This window comes from Fukomys damarensis, unplaced genomic scaffold (genome assembly GCF_012274545.1).
Source record: "Fukomys damarensis isolate Sample0158 unplaced genomic scaffold, DMR_v1.0_HiC HiC_scaffold_16, whole genome shotgun sequence".
Lineage (NCBI taxonomy): Eukaryota > Metazoa > Chordata > Mammalia > Rodentia > Bathyergidae > Fukomys > Fukomys damarensis.
The window spans coordinates 89195892-89212682 of NW_022900928.1; the positions used below are offsets into that span (position 1 = coordinate 89195892).

A 16791-nucleotide genomic window follows, 5' to 3' on the forward strand; every position below is an offset into this window, starting at 1 on the left:
GGCCTCACGGTGGGTGGACCCGCTTCCGCCCGGAGTGCCTGGCCTCGAAGGTCCGGCTGGCGCAGGCGCGGACTACACTTCCCAGAAGGCTACGCGGGAGCAGAAGGGGCGGTGGCGGCCCTCCCCCTCTGCACTGATTCCAGCACCTTCCGCTTAGGTCCTTGAGCTCTCTGACTGGTTCTGGCTTGCGGTTACATTTGGTGCGATTATTGCTCGCCTGTTCTGTTGATGGTGGCAGCTCTGAGCAAGTAGTAAACCTTGAATAAATGCGTGATGAATGAACTAAGCGTGGTCCCATCATTCTCCGCCTCTTTTTGCGACCCCAAATTCGGGTGTGATGCTCCTTGCGAGGTGTGGAGTCCAGGTTGGGCACGCTGAACCTCGTGTCCCTGTCTGGAGGACCCGACCCCTGTTGAGCAACTCGGAGAAGGGGATGTGGGGTAAACCTACTCCTGGAGACAGCAGCTTGGAGGAGCAGCGGAAGCAGGGGTCCCGTGAAAGGAACCTGCTTCTCTGAACTTGGCACTCCATCCCAGAACACTGTCGGGGGTCCTCATCTTCTTGAATATTTAATGAAAGGGAATTTCTCCCCAGCCGCCCAGTTGGTCTCTGGTACTACTGGGCTGTGATGGCCTGCTGGCTTTGTGGCCGGGAATCTCCCAGAACATCGGATGAAATGCTGACACCCCTGGGAACTGGTTCAAAGGAGGCCCATGGGCGGAGATCACCTTCCATCTCTGCCCCACGGACCCAGGGCAAGGCCTTGCGTTCATGTTCCGCAACACCTTTGATGGTGGACCAGCCTTGTGTAGCCTACTGAACAAAATTTGAAGATATCACAAGAGAAAAGGTTCAACATCTCTTCTTCAGTGGTGCATCAGGGTAAGTCTCAGGCTGGAAGCCAGGGACCCTACCCTCAGCCTCAGGATCCTCAAACTTTAAAACCTCAAAGGGTAAAAACGTTTTAAACGGGAGTAGCTCCCCATAAAGAAAACAGCTTTATTTTAACTGTATGGAGTCTTGGCACCTCTTTGACGCAAGCACCCCTTTCCTGACTGGGCACTGTGTGCCATTTGTAGACTCCGGGTCCTTAGTCATGAAAACGGTTTGCCAGCATTAGATTTGCTGAATAGCCAGTTCTCCAAATGATGGAGAAACATCCTGCAACTCCCCTTCCCTCAAAGCTTTAGGTACTTCTTTTCTTGGTACCTGCATCTACACCAGGCTTTGTATTTGAATTACAAAAGAGTTGGGGAAAACTCTGGCCTAAATGGGGTTTCTTTAGTGGCATTTGTCAATCTAAAGACACTGGTAGAGATACCAACTCTTCAAAACAAAGATTTTGCTTGGCTTAATGGGGGATGGCAATCTGCGGTGTGCATCATGACATGGTGAAACACGCATGAGTATATCCTGGGAGGCAAAAGAAGACAAGGGTTTTTACAGGATAAAATGAGCAGTTGTTTTGAGACACTAACCTTTGGCTACAAAGATCAATAATGAGGATGATGACCATCCAAAGTTGAAGTGGTACTTGTAGGGTGGGCTTCTGTGCCCTTTGACCCCGTCCTCTTAATGGGTTTGACATAAGTAACTCCAATCTGATTTCAACACTCCGGAGATAAAGGCAGGGATGAAGATGGGACAGATTTTGAAAAAAAAAACAAAAACTTAATTGAAACTGATTGTTTAGCAAGTTGATATTCAGTGGCCTAGCTTTCAGCAATTTGCATTTTGGTTTTTGCTGAACTTTTCAGCTACATCACTCAGATGGATCAGCTAGCTTCCTCCAGTGGTAAATTGTGCTGTCCACTCCTCCATATGAAAATGGCTGTGATTTAAAAATATTTCTCTGATTTTTGTTGTGATTTCTTTTTTCATCCATGAGGTTAATTAAAAGTACATTGAAATTTCTAGGTGTGAATCTTTTTTAAAGGTATCATTTTGGTTTTGAGTTTTAACCTATAGTCTGAGAGTATAGTGTATGCTGCTGACTTTAGGATTTTGAGATTTTCCTTATGGCAAAGTAAGCAAAAATGTTTGAAATGTTCCACATTTGTTTCAGGATGATATAGGAGAAATATACTCCCAATCTGTTAAATGTCAGATACACCAAGTTTGTGTCCCCTGAAATTGAAGAATGAAATCTAAGGAACAACAGAGGTTAAGAATAGAAATGATTTATTGAGAGATAGCTCTTGAGAGACATTAGGGATCTCAAAAATGGGCTTCTACCAAGGTTATTTCTTTAAGAATGTTTTATAGAGCAAAATCACAAGGTGAGTACAACATGGATCAAACTATAATCAACTAATAAAATTGCAAGTACAGATTCTTAGCTAATATTGAACCAACAGGGAAGTGAGTCACCTAGCAAGGGTAAGTGGAAAGAACAAAGGCATTTTTGGGAAGGGATGGGTCCAGATGCTCTGATCACCCACCTGAGTGAGTGATGCCTATCTGGGCTTTACTGGACCAGGTGGTGCTAATTGTAGCATAATTCCAAGTTACTGCTTATCCCTTAGGGTGACATGAAAGTATGGCCATTGCATCTTTATCTCAAGGCTTGGTGTTCTTCAGATGTGCCTCCAGTCACGATTCTGATGTCTTTATTTTTCTGCTGACTTCCTTGAGAGCCCAACCCCTCTATGACTGTATATTGATTTCTATCTAACCTAGTTGCCTATAAAATTCACCCCTCTAGAGAACTAACCCTAATTGTGGTTAAGAGAGAATAGTTTCAGTCTAGCTGCTTCAAGCTGAGAGGGTTGATGTGAGGGAGACCATATCAGGAGCCTTCTCCAGAGAGCTAATCTAAGGGGTAATGGATAGAAGTCATGTTGCAGTTTAGCACTTGTGAACTCCCTTTACAAGGCTGATCTGGTGGATCCTGGTAAAAGGAGTCTGGCACATTTATTGTTGGTTCCATCTGCACAAGCACTTGGAGGTTAACTGAATATAGATGAGAATAAACAAATTTTTCAAAAGATTAAAGCATGTACAATCTAAGCTTAAGCACTAACTAGAAAGGCAGATTAGGGGTAAAAGCCACATGCAGACACTGCTTTTAGGGACTAGACAGCAATTGTAACCAGGTGGCTCTTTGACACCTCTACTGATGGAAATTATCTATCAGTCACGTCTCTGGTTTTATCTATTAGAAGATGGAGAGTTTGATGGTTTTGAAGGGCAACTTTAGCTAAGGAATTTAAAGACTCTTATTGAACTTTTATAGCTTCCACTGTAGCTTTCTAGGCTCATTGAACCATAACAGTGTTCAGCTACAGGTGTAGCTGGAAACTGCCAGCAGAGTTCAGTGATTGGAGCTCCCTTTCAGCACTGGGGGTCAAACTCAGGACCTTGTACTTGTGAGGTAGGTGCAGTGCCACTGAGCTTGAGCCCCCTTTCTATATCTAGCCTTTATTACTCTGGTATTATTTTTATAGTCTTTTGGTTATACTTTTCTGCTGGTTGTATAAGATCATGTTAAAGTGAGACCTGTGTTAATGAAAACTGACCTCTCACTATATATCAAACTTAGTTAAATCTCCTCAGGCATTCTCCACTCCTCTGTCAGTGTCAGCTGCCAGGATGGGTCATGATCTTGCTTGACCATGTGGCTTTCTGTGAAAGTATGGGAGACTTTTCCTTCTTTGGTGACCCTACTTTTTGGCACACTGTGCATTGGCTCACTGTTCAGGAGGTTGGATTACTTACCAGTTGTAGGATCCTGTAGAGAAGGTACCCTTATGTCCTAGGTCCTTGTTGATCTTGGAGGACCAAGGCAGAAATATTGACTGCTTTCTTAGCCCAGTTATCTTTCTAGTCTTGGTCCCCAAACCTTAGTGGTTGAACACCCAAAAGAGAAGATCAGTTACATCGGTATTATATTTTATGATCTTATCTAGATATTGAGCACCTTGAAATATACAGTATGACCAATGAACGAATATTTCTTTACCAACCATGGTTGTCTTAGAAGTTGAATCCCTGCAGAATGTTAACAGATAACAATTATAAAGTTTTACGGAGAAAACCTGAATTTAAGGCCACAGGACATTTTAGCCTGACAATCATGATGATATTATTATCTCTGGAGCACATTTAAATGTCCATCTTAGCAGAGAATAACTTTTCAGCCAGTTATCTTTATCTAATTATAAGATTAAGCAACATGAAGAAACTTTTACTTAACTTGTTATCTTGTAACCATTTTTAGTGACATTTAAGTAGAATGTACTTGTTTATAGATGTACTTTACAAATTATTAATGTCTAATCTATAATCATTAGAGTGACATTATCTAGCCTGTACAGTATTTAGGTACCTCTAACTGTTATAACATAATTACATAATGATCACATAAACACAGGTCTGAACACGTATCCACATCATATGGCTGGCTGTCTCATGCTGGATTGGCACATACAGTTCATCACAAACAGTTGGAACACAACTAAGGGAATGCCAGATGTTTGAGCCTAAAAAGTTTACCACCATAAACAACTTTAACCTGGAAGTCACCAGTATGATTAGATGTGTTTCAGTTTTGCATCTTTGAAGATCTGTACAGTTGGAAAACACAGATACATTTAATGTATCATGAAATCAGTAATAATGAATGTCACAGCTACATAGAAACCTTTGTACATTTACTTAGTTTTTATACTTAAAGCAAATTTTGGACTCTTCAACATGTTTTATAAGGTCAAACTATATAGACAAAAATTAAGGGTATCTTTACAGATACTTTTAGGAACAGTGTTCATAACTGCAAATAGACATTACTCAGTGTACAAGAGTATCTCATTTGTACAATAACAAAATGCTGCTTAAAAAATGGTAGATGTAGATCAAATGTAGGTGTCAGGGCCAAATATAAACAGATGTCAATTTTGATCAATTTGTATGTTTAAGATCTAAACATATTGTATAGAAGACAGCACCTATCAGTTACTTTGTATGTATTAAACTTACATAGCCTTAACACTATAAACTTAACTTTAAAGCTTAGACTCACAGCATAGCTTGTTTTGTAATACATACATGTATGCCCAAACACATATTATGTCATAAACTAAGATAATAGTTACTTATTTAACCAATTATGAACTGATTATTGAAAACATTTCATAGGTTAACTGCTAAATATTCTTTAACTCTCTCTTTTTTTTTTTTTTGGTACCAGGAATATGAACTCAGGACCTTTCACTTGTGAAACAGGTGGCAGAACCACTGAGCTAAATCTCCAGCCCAAATATCCTTTAACTTTTTTTTTCCTTTTTGGTGTCAGGGATCGAACTCGGGCCCTTGCTCTTGTGAGACAGGTGGTGGAACCACTGAGATAAATCCCCATCCCTATTCTTTAACTCTTAAAGCCCACTTTTTAGTAACCAAAAGCCTAATGACGAAAACATGAGACACTTAGTAAAACATAGAAACCTTTGGTTTTAAATCTAGTTTTGTAAGTTTAACCAAAAGGTTTCAATATGTTGAGAAAATCTTATTGTTTAGTCATAGAAAGCTTAAACCTTTTAATTATAGCAACTTAAAAATATCTTAATTACTTTAGATGAGTCCTGAGAACCAAATCATAACATTTAAACAATTTAAGCTATCTATATTATCTTTAACCAAGGAAAAACTCTTAAGATGTTGTAGAAAACAATAGCAGACATTGCATTTATAAAACTGATCTTTTGATATTATCTCAATTGGATAACAAGCTGGATGGAAATATGTTACCAACTAGAAAGACATCTTTACTCTTACCAAGTGATTTAAAGTAGCTTACTATTAAGCTATATGAACACAAGCATTTGAGGTAATGTCCTGAGTGTTTATCTATAAAGCCAACTTAAGTAGAAGTTTTGGAGATAATGTATACTTAAAAGTTAACACACAGAGGGACCAGGAATATAGCTCAGTGGCACCGCTCCTGCCTCACAAGCGTTAAGGTCCTGAGTTTGATCCCCAGTACCGAAAAAAACAAAAACAAAAGTTAACACACAGGAACATACATATTAACCTAAATTATATATAACTTTTATGTTATCAAACTTTAGAGCTTTTATTTGTAAGTCCTATGTAAGCCTTGAAATTATCAGTCCTCACTTGTTAATGTTTTAAATGTTTGGCTACCTTGAATACCTATATAAATAAGCTTTCCATGGAAATCTCAAAAGGAACCAACAAATAAAAACAAAACTAAATTGTTGATCTAAAAAATACTTTTTTTCTTAAAGGAAGCAGCTAGCTGTAGGTGCTTTAAAAGATTATTAACACACATTGAACAGACAGACAAACAATACACAAGACAATTACATTTAAATTACAGTGCACTCTCAGATCTATTTGGCCAAGTTGAACTGCAACAACCCTGTTATAGTTTTTAGGTTTGCAACTATAAACAGACTAGTCAGAGCTCTTCTTATAGGTCATCAATTAGGAACCAGCTGTTTTCCCTTCCTCTCTCTTTTCTGATCTTTTAAAATAAACAATATGATGTTTATCTCCAAATGTAATAGGGGCCTGCAATGCCACTTATTTCTCACTAGAAGTCAATTTGATCTAAGAGCAACATTATATCTTTCCAGTTCACAGGTCCCCTAAATACCTCAATGTACTTATCAAGATGGTCTGAAAACTTTCCCAGATCTTGTTGGATCTGTTGGTGGTCACTGAGAGCAAATGATACCTGGACATGGGTAGGGCCAAGTTCTCCATCCATCTCCTAAAAGGAAATGTCCTTGAGGAGCTTGAACAAAATCAGATAGAAGTGGATATAGCCCAGTAGAGGCTTCCGTTAGGGTTGGCTTGGAAGTCTCAGCCTTAGGTTACCCAGAACCTAATGGTAGTGAATGGTAGAAGCATCAGGTTGTGCCTTAAGGGCCAGAGGTGTCTGGTTTTCTGGCAGCTTACGTCTACATTTTGAACACAAGTCAGGATTGTCTCTTAATGCAAAGAAAATCTGAACATAAGGTACCTCTGACTATTTTCTCTCTCTCTTACAGTAAAACTCTAGTTATAAAATAATATCATAATCAATACTTCCCTCTGCATCCCACTGCATCTAGGGGGATAGGGAGGCCATGCCAAGGTTCAGAAAAATATTAAGCAGCCCTTTCTCAATATGTGAGGGCCAAATAAATTGCAGTGCTTAAAAATACATTCCAAGGAGTAAGGGAATTTGACATTGAGTTTCACACTTGCAAAACAGCAAGGGGAAAAATAAGGCACCCTTTTTAATCCTTACTTGGTTTTTCAGTATCGGGGATCAAACTCAGGATCTTGCACTGGCAAGGCAGGCGCGATGCCATTGAGCTAAATCCCTGGGCCCCTACTTGGTTTTTATATGCTGTCAAGACATCCCCAGAGGTTTCCTGCTCCAGAGCAGGTGGCTGCTCTCTGGAGAGCGACCAGAAGATGGGTTGGGTCAGACTAGCTACCCTTACCAGTGTGCGTTCCTACTTCTGCAAATTAACACTACTGACTCCAGAGAGTGTTTCCAAAAGCACAAGCACCAGTAACTCCCACTATAATGGCCATATTTACAGAGGGAAGCATTGCTAGCATAAATTAAGCCAATGATCAGAGACCCAACTTTCCAACTTTTTGAAAGACAGTGGGAGAGAGAAAGAAAAATCAAAGGGCAGATTGGAAGTGCTCCAACTATAATGTTTAGAGCTTACTTTCTAATTTTATTTTAAGATTCTGAATCAAGAAGTTCTAAACTCTCATCCTGCATAAGAGATCTCCCATCTTCAGGGATAGATAGAGGCTAGTAATGGCTTAGAAAGCAATCCTGCCCCCAGACTCTAGGGCAAAGAAATCTCTGAGACATTTTGTGCTATTTACCTAGTCACCTAGGCAATCTCCCTTAGCAGCAAGGCAAGGCTAGGTTTTACTAAAAATCTACTCTAAAGTTTTCTATGCTTTAGTATCTATAATACACTTAAGAAACTCAGAGTTTAAAATCTGTATTCATGATTCAGCAACTACAACTTACACAATAGCAAAAGTACATATGCCAATTTCTCCCCCTCCCCCCACATAAACAACAAGATCCAGACCTAAGGAGAGAGACAGAAGGTTAGGTTTTTTTTGTTTGTTTGTTTGTTTTTTTAGGATGTGAGGGAGTGAGAGAGTAAGAGAGAAAAGTAAACCATTGGGTTTCTTCTTGGATCAAGTCCATAGACTTCACCAACTCTTCTGGATATTATCAAATATCACCTAATTGACCACCTGATTTGCACAGCTTGGGATATGACCCCAGCCACCCATAAGATGAGAGCCATGACATCAAGCAGGCTGAGTTTATGCCCTTCAGTTTAGAAAGAGAAATTGAAGGAGCCATTTAAAAATTCTTTCCTGAACTGAATGTGTTTTCAGTCCCTCAATTTTTGTGCTTATGGAAATGGCTCCCTCTGGTGTCATCCAGAGGTCAGCTCTTTCCACTGGGTCTCAGGTCCAGTTTCCTGTACCAGCTGGACAGGAAACTGCTCAGGACATTGTGGGGGTGGGTGGGTGTCACCCTTATGTATGTCCTCCTCGACAAGCAAAATTCCAAAGTCTCATCTTCCCCAGAGACAGAGATATGTGTTCTTTATCATAAATGATTTCCTAGCTGTGTGTTTTTAATAAATGCTCATTCTCTATGGGCTCAACTTGAGAATTTTTAGTAGCTAGAAAGGAGAGAGAGAGAAAGGCTGAGTCAGATTGGAACTGGAAAGGGTCCTCTCTCTCTCTCTCTCTCTCTCTCTCTCTCTCTCTCTCTCATCTTTAGTAGAAACGTGCCTCTGAAAAGGAAAGTACAAAGTGACAGGAAAAGATAAAAAATGGGATCAGGAAAAGGAGGGTCTTCTCTGATGTTCATAATGAGTTAATGAGATAATCTGCCCACGAGTCATCACCCTCAGCCTGGGAAGGCAAGAGCAAGGGATCTCAAGAGCTAAGATTGCCTCTTTACCAGTTGCAGATCAGACCAGAAAGGAAACTGAGGCCGAACAGGTGCAACATCCATCTATGAGTGTGGAGAGGGGGATCAGGCCAGATTGTCTCAGTGAATCCTGTCCTCCCAGATTTAAGGACATCAGTCACATTAGTTGTTTATTGGCAGGAGGAGTCCCATATTCATAAGAGGCTGTTTTATTTCCTGTGTAGAGTAGACTGTATCTAAAATTCACTTCACAGGATTTTCTAAATTCACATTTTGGTTAATGTTTCAAAGTCCACTAGGGGGATCTCCAGTGTTACCTTTCCCCAGCACCACTGTCTATAATAAAGCAACAAATCATAATAGCCAAATAAGTTAAGCAAGTCAAGCAAGGAATACAAGTAATTTCAGAAATTAGTAAATCTAAATATAGAATATACAAAAAAGAAATACAAGGCCTTGCCTGCAAAGATAAAATATCCCGTCATAATCTTCCCATGCTTTCAACTTAAATTTACCATCATTTTAACAAAAAAGACAAGGCATAAGCAACTGAAAAACAAAAGATGACAATTTTTGATTGCCTAGATGAGTCACAATCCAGAATCCAGCCAAAATATTTAGGGGTGCCATGAAACAAAAGCAAGCTCTTACCTCTTTCCAATTATCTCAGTGGGACCTCCAAATAATCTAGGAGAAGTATAACCCCCAACATGTCAAATGTCAGCTACGCTGAGTTCATGTCCCCTCTCTTACAGTATAACTCTAGTTATAAAATAATATCATAATCAATACTTCCCTCTGCATCCCACTTTGCCTGAAGAATGAATTCTAAGGAACAACAGAGGTTAAGAACGGAAAAGATTTATTGAGAGATAACTCCTGAGAGACAGGAAGGGTCTCAAAAGTGGGCTTCTACAAAGGTCATTTCTCTGAGAATGTTTTATAGAGCCAAATCACAAGGTAGGCATAGAATCACATATAATGAGCGTCAAACTATAATCAACCTGAAAGTCCAGTCTTATAAGCAGAATGATGGCAGCTTGGTGAAAAGGTTCTCCTTTTTCTGGTAGAATTTTTGCCTTCAAAAAATAGTCCAATACATTTTGCCTTGATTTTTAAGGTTGTATTCTTAGGAGTAAAGCTTAGCCCAGCCATAATTTCTAAGTGTCATTTTTATAACCACTCCGATTGTTATAAGCAATTATTATTCATATTTGGGCTAGTTCTTTTTTCTGTTAGCGGTTTATGATTTTTAGTGTATTGCATTTGAGAATGTAATTTAGAAATTCTTCTAAGCCATGTAAAGGCTGATAGAGGATGATGAAAATCAGTGTTCATTATTTTGCATTTAACTATTTTGTGATGTATGTAAACAAAATAGAAATATATTGCCTTTTGTAATTTAAAAAAGCTATAATCAACCAATAAAATTACGAGTATAGCTACTTAGCTAATATTGATCCAATAGGGAAGCAGGTCACCTAGCAAGGGTACATGGAAAAACAAAGGCATTTTTGGGAAAGGATGGGCCCAGATGCCCTGGTCACCCACCTGAGTGACTGATGTCTATCTGGATTTTACTGAACCAGGTGGTGCTAATTATAGTATAATTCCAAGTTACTGCGCATCCCTTAGGGAGGTGTGTAAGTCTGCCCATTATATTTTTGTCTTGAGGCCTGGTCTTCTTCAGGTGTGCTTCCAGTCACAATTCTGATGTTATTTATGCCTCCTATGTATCTTATCTTTTTGTCTTTTTGAACTATCAGATATTGAGAGAAATATATTAAAGTCTCATATAAAGATTATGCATTTTTCAGTTTCTCCATGGATTTGTGACAATCTTTGCTTTATACATTTGGAGGCTATGTGTATACAAGTTTAGAATTGTAGTATTTTCATAGAAAATTACTCATTTTATTATTAGCAATAACACTATGCCTGTTAATACATTTTCTTTATAATCCATTTTGCCTGATATTGATATAGCTAAGCTAACTAGTTTTGGCAACTTGATATAGCTTTTCCTTTCAAACTTTCTGTTTATTTAGGTTTTAGGTGTGTGTTATATAAGAACGTGTAGCTACATACACTTTTTGTTAAGTTCAGTATGATAATCTTTATCTTAATTGGAAAATAGTTCATTTGCATTTATTGTTTATTACTATTTCATTCATTTCTACCATCTTATTTTGTGCATCTATTTATTCTGATTTTCATTGATATTTTTGATGATTTTTTTCTATGCTTTTTAATGAATTCATTCAGTTAGATTAATCAAAAATTTTTTTTCCTAGTGATTGAAATTGATGACATCCTTTTTTATTCTGATAGGGACTGCACTTTACAATTTAACACCTATATTTGTCTTAATAAAGTAAAATATTAATTTCCATTTCCACCTTCCTTCCAAATAATAGAAGGTCTTTTGTGTATTAATTTAATCACACCACTTCCCTCTGTCTTGTCTATAATTATCTGGATTTTTTTGACACAGGGCTCACAGGCTGGCCTTCAGCTCAAGATGTAGCTCAGGCTAACCTTCAACTCATGGCTATTCTCCTGCCTCAGCCTCCCAAGTGCTGGAATAATAGGCCTGCACCACCGCACTTGGCCTGTTTTGTAAGTAATTGTTCTTTTTTCATTACATCCTGTTTTAAGTTCCTCCCCATTTAAAGTCATTGCTTTTGTTTTATAGAAACTATGATGTTGAGATTTACCAGTATGCTCCCGGTATCGTTAATTCCTTTTTTCTCTCTTTTTCTCCCTCTTTATGGGTTCAGTGTTATACTTGCTTAAGTACAGCTTTTGAGAATTTTTTTAAAGCAAGGATATGTTAGAAGTAAATGCTTATGTGTATTATATGCAAGTGTCTTACTTTTTTGAATGATTGTTTAGCTATGTAGAGAATTCTGGGTTGCAATTATTTTTTCCTACCTTTAATTTTTTTTCCAATGTCTTTCTGACTTTTATTATTGCCACTGAAAAGTCTACGGTCTTAATATTCTTTGTACATGGTTTGTCCTTTCTGTCTGCTTTTAAAATCATTTTTTTGTTTATGGCATTTTAAAGTACCCAAGTATGGATCTTTTACTTACTTTTATTGGAACTTATGCATCCCAAATCTCAGGTATCATATCTTTGTACAAGCCAGGAATATTCTCAGACATTACATCTTTTAATAGTCTCTCCTTCCCATTGTATTTCCTCTCTGCAGAATTTGTTTTGACATATGTTGGGCCCCCTTTTTTCCCCATCTCTCTTAGCTACTCTTTTATTCTTTGTCATTTTTAAAAGATGTATCTTCCTTGTCACCACTAAATCTTTCTTCAGCTTTGTCTAATTTGTAGGTTTTTAAAAAAATTTTTAAACATCAGATTTATTTTGAGAAAACAAAACAAAAAACCCACAACCCAAAGGATGGGATTTTACATCTCAAGACATCTCCCAGGTAGTAAGTCTATGGATTACAAATCATTTTCATATAAGATATTTTTGTACAAATTTTACATGGATTCAGGAGTGGGACATAAACCAATCCCTGTTTCTGTTTAGTGGGTCAAGGAAGGGGAGTGGGGCAAAATAGCTTTTGTGGATGCAACTATTTGCAAGGAGAGCAGACATAAAGAGGGCAAACTCTACCATTTCATTATCTACAACCAGTGGTTTAAAAAGCAAACCCATTCAACTGAGGGTATGTCTAAAAGCCCACTTCCTAGTTACTGCCAACTCCACCAATTGAGGGCAATTCTCTGGGTGTACCTTTAGTCCACTGGATGAATGGCTTATTTCACCCACTGCTGCAGCTCACACACACCCAATCCCTGCAGGGCTAGAGAGGGTCTAACCTGGGATCTTAGGAGAAGAGCTTGTAAATAGAGACCGAGCTACCCCATCTACCAAGGGGACAAATCCCATCTACCAAGCTGACCCCCCAAAGCAAAGGTGCACATAAAGGTAAGCTATTCTGTTGCAAGAGAAACCAGAACCTTGTTAAATAAATCTTCCATCATTTTTTTTCTCTCAAGGGAAGCTAAAAACCATACTCCCTCCCTTAAGCAAAAAACCACACTGGTCTAGGCCACATTATAAACCCAAGCATTAGTGTGGGATTTCACTGAAGACTTGTAAAGAAACAAAACAAAACAAAACAAAAACCAGAACCCATACCCCACAATCAAGGTTAAAAGAAAAGCTTCCAGCCGGGTGTGGTGGTGCACACCTGTAATTCCAGCACTTGGGAGGCTGAGGCAGCAGGATCACAGTGAGTTTGAGACCAGCCTAGGCTACATAGTGAGTTCCAGGTCAATCTCAACTACATAGTGGGACCCTGTCTCAAAAAAAAAAAAAAGAAAGAAAAAGGAAAAGAAAAGCTTCCAATGTAACTGTCCCTAATCCATACTTATTCATCGCCAAAGATCAATCTATAGTTTTCTGATCTAGCGAAGGGACCAGAGCAGCAGGAGCAGGCATGGATGGAGGAAAGGAATGAGAATCAAGACTTTAAAGAGCTTATTTGTTTGAGAAAAGCATTGATTCATCATGTCACAGCATCCAGTGGCTGACATATAAAATGCCTAAGAGGTCGTGTTTGTGACTTATCTAGAAACTAGTCTTTGGGAGGTGAGAGTAGCATGAGGAACATGAGAGATGGCTAAGACTCCGGCAGTATTTTGGTTGAGACAGGGTCTCATTATGTAGTTAAGACTGACCTGAAAACTTGCTATGTGGTCAAGGCTGACCTCAAACTCATGGAGATCCTCTTGCCTCAGCCTCCGGAGCACTGGGATTACAGGTGTGTGCCATCACACCCGACCCTAAGAGTATGAATTTCTTAAAGCTTCAAGGTTTCAGAAAAAAAGTGAATAAATTTAAACTTTCAAAAAGAATAAGAGAAACGGCAAAACCAGAACTGGGAAAAAACAAGAAATCCCATGATCCTTAAGTGCTTCCTGCTCCACGAAACAACCATTCACGTGTTTACTGGAGGTCATACCATTTCCCCCTACTACCTGGTGCAAAATAATACATCACCTCCCAAAAGCTTCTTTTCCAAGCACGATTTCCACGTTATTTTGGTCCCAACCAGTCCTATTCCTTAGTGACCAGTAGACACACTCCCAGCTACCCACCTAGGGGATAAAAAATAAAGGTAGTTCCCCGAGGCTGGCGCCAACAATCAAAATTAAAATGAGAGGCAGTGCTGGCAGTCTCCGGGAGACAAACAATTTGAGAGACTCAATCTACCTTTCCAAGGATAGAAAGCTTATTCAGATAATGCTTGAGAATTCATATGTGCCACACAGGGTAAGAATGAAAACTAGCTCCCTGTTCCTTATCCCTCCCCTACTGCCCAAAGACTCCAGGTGTCTATCACTGTCATTACCATGTCTGCTAAATGGAGGCCCCCAGGCACTAATCACACAGGCAACTGCATGGTACCCTAAGAATACACCACAACTTTTCCATTGAAAAGCTGTAGTCTCTGTCTCTCTTCAATACTTTAAAGGCTGCAGCAGCATACAAAAGAATTTCATTTAAAAAAAAAGTTAAGAAAGATCTCCAGGAGATGGTGAGTTTTATTTTGCCTTGTCTGGATAGAGGTTTGATTTGCTCTTGAATGTTCCAGGGCGGAGAAAGACTAGGAGAAAGCACAGGCTGTCCAGGTCTACTCAGCGTAGCCTTCTCTTCATTTTCATCTTCATCATCCACGGAAAGAGCAGCACGCTTGCTTGCAGAACTGAACTTGGAGGCAGGATTTTCCTCAGGCTTCTTTGACTCAGGTGCAGATCTAGAGTCTTGATCCTTTTTGCCATCTTTCCTGTCTGTCTCCTCCCAGTGGTCTTTGTTCCCTCCACCTCCTGGACCACAGCTGGAGTTCCCACTTTGTCCTTCTTTGCACACTTATCCCATGTATTTTGTTTTCATCTTTCCTTGCCAGTCCTTCCTCAGAAGGCTGAGCTGGAGCCACTTTCCCCCCACCACCTGCAGGGAATTGTTGCTCTGTGTCTGAGCTCTGAGTTCCAGCAGGAGGGTTAGACCTTCGCTTCACCCGTGCATTCTTTGGTGGAGGGGCTGGCATTACCTTGAGAGGCTGATCAGGTTTGGGAGGCTTAGAAGTTGCAGAGTGACAGTCTTCCTCCTCAGGGAGTGTTTCATTTTCTAGAGACTTCTCACTCTCTCCCCTTCGGGCATTTCTGCCAGATGGGGCTGAGGTCCCAGTCTGTGATGATTCACTTTCTGTCCTTGACCTTTCCCATTCCTGAGTTTCTTCACTTTGCCAGCTTGGGTGTCTCTCCTGAGGCCATCGTTCTAGTTTTGGCTCATCCAACTGATGCTACAATTTCTCCTGCTCCTTTTGTAGCCATGCCTCTACTTCTCTTTCTCTAGCAGCCGTGTCAGCAGGCTTTGCTCCTCCAAAGATAGAAGCCGCTCAACTGGACTGGGAGGTGCTAGCAGAAGAATCATCTTCCTTAGGAGTACTCCGAGGCTTTAGGTTCAATTTGGGTCTGGGGCGGGGGAGCCTCTGTCATCACACCTGTAATCCTCCGAGGAGTAATCATCCCTGGAGCCTCAGGGCCGATCATCCCGTCTGTCATAGCAGTCTCCTCCTCTGTAGTTGTCATCTCTCCGGTACCACTACCAAAGGCTCTTCTGCCACTGCCTCCGCTGGAATCATAGCCTGGATCATAGCATCTGCTGCCTCGGTCATCATAGTGATCTCGGCCCCCATATCGTTCCATATCCTGGTGTGGGCCATCCCGATACCCATCTCGATACCGGTCTGAATCATGACGATCTCCATACTTGTCTCCGAAGCTGTCATCGCCTCTTCTAGGCGGGTAGTCATCAAAGCTGTCTGTAGCAGGACAGGCCCTGTAGCATGTGTCTGTTTTGTCAGAATCTCAATATCTATCTTGCCCAAAAGAATGATCATCTCCGTCTTTATCCTGTGCTTGATCAGCAACATCCACTCGAATTCTTCTGTTACCTAGAGACTCTTCATGAAGACTGAGGGCACAGAGCCGGGAATCCAGGTCCTCAAACTCAGCATAACCAAAACTTTTCAACCTCTGGGATTGCTAGGTTCATGTGGCAAACGCACTGCACTGATATTTAATCCTCTAAAGAATTCCTTAATAGAGACCTCCGTTACATCATAGGGCAGGGTCCCTAGAAGAGCGGTGTAGGGTGGAGATTTGGGAAGACGGCTCCGGTCGACAGTGGGTTCCCGAGCAGCCGTGGAGCAGTGGGAAGGATGGAATGGTCAGCTGGAGGTGCCCTATACGCATCGTCATCTGTGCCAAGTGTTGAAATGTCTCCTTCCAGGTCATCTGTTTCATAAGCCCAGCTGACTGGTTTGGGGACATAGGCGTTTCCTCCACCAGTCCCTCCATCCTCAGCCAGGAAGTCTGGTAGGGAGATAGTCTTCCCCTTCTTATTCTTCTTTTTTGCTGAGGCTGCCATGTTGGGAGAGGGAGAGAGGTAAATTGTGTTTAATCTGTTAATTAAAGGATTGATTTTAGTGATTGTATTTTTTGTTTTAGGTAAATATCCTTCATTTTTTTTTTTTTAAATCACTTTTTTTTTTTTTTTGCACCAGGGATCGAACTCAGGACCTTGTGTTTGCGAGGCAGGTGGTGGAACCACTGAGCTAAATCCTCAGCCCGACATGTTCTTAATTCCTTATATTTTCAATAATTTTAACCATCCTTTCTTTATAGTATCTGATAATGTCTTCCTGACATTATTTTTCTTGATGATTTTCACTCATAGTAGATTGGTTTCTTATAGGGAATACAGTCTGTAGTCCAAGCTGACCTGGAACTCACGCTCCTCTTGCTTCCCAAGTGCTT

General features: G+C 40.2%; 1 pseudogene; it reads right to left on the reverse strand.

Moving 5' to 3' along the window:
• Positions 1-4: 4 nt before the first annotated feature.
• LOC104858818 lies at positions 5-16402 on the reverse strand (annotated as a pseudogene).
• Between the last annotated feature and the right edge of the window lie 389 nt (positions 16403-16791).